Source organism: Pygoscelis adeliae, unplaced genomic scaffold (genome assembly GCF_000699105.1).
Source record: "Pygoscelis adeliae isolate BGI_AS28 unplaced genomic scaffold, ASM69910v1 Scaffold13, whole genome shotgun sequence".
Classification (NCBI taxonomy): Eukaryota; Metazoa; Chordata; class Aves; order Sphenisciformes; family Spheniscidae; genus Pygoscelis; species Pygoscelis adeliae.
The window spans coordinates 128,023-128,534 of NW_008824499.1; the positions used below are offsets into that span (position 1 = coordinate 128,023).

General features: G+C 70.5%; 1 protein-coding gene across 1 annotated transcript in view; it reads right to left on the reverse strand.

The window, feature by feature from the left end:
• SEMA4B (sema domain, immunoglobulin domain (Ig), transmembrane domain (TM) and short cytoplasmic domain, (semaphorin) 4B) overlaps window positions 1-512 on the reverse strand; it is an 18,997-nt gene that overhangs the window by 13,197 nt on the left and 5,288 nt on the right. The gene's annotated exons all lie outside the window — the stretch shown is intronic.

Below are 512 nucleotides of genomic sequence, written 5' to 3' on the forward strand. Positions count from 1 at the left end.
CCCCCCCCCAGCCTGTGGCAAGGGAGGGCAAAGACCGGTGCTGGCCCTGGTGCAGGGCCAGTGGGGTACGGCCAGCCGGTCAGGGCACTGCAGGGCTCCCCACATGGGCTCAGAGACCCCAGGGCATCCTCCCCGTCCCGTGGGCACCAGCCATGCCACGCTGCCTAAGCCGAGGGCCTCCCATGGGGCCGCAGCTCTGCTCTCTGCCCCTCCAGCAGCCACACAAAGCCTGGCTGCCCTGGAGACCCCCTGTGGCCCCCGGCCAGCTCTGACCCCACCACCAGGACTTCCCTGCTCCCTCAGCCAGGGTGCCAGTGCCCGTCCAATGGTGGCACGCAGCCAGCCCCATGCTGCCCTGCAGCATCCCCTTCACCCCAGGCAGGGCGCGCTGCAGGGGCCCCTGGACCCAGCCCACCAGGCACCACACAAAACGCATCCGTCCCGTCGCTCCCCGGCCCCGTGCTCCTGCACGACGTTGGGCTCTGCTCTGAGGACTACAGAGTATCCCCCAC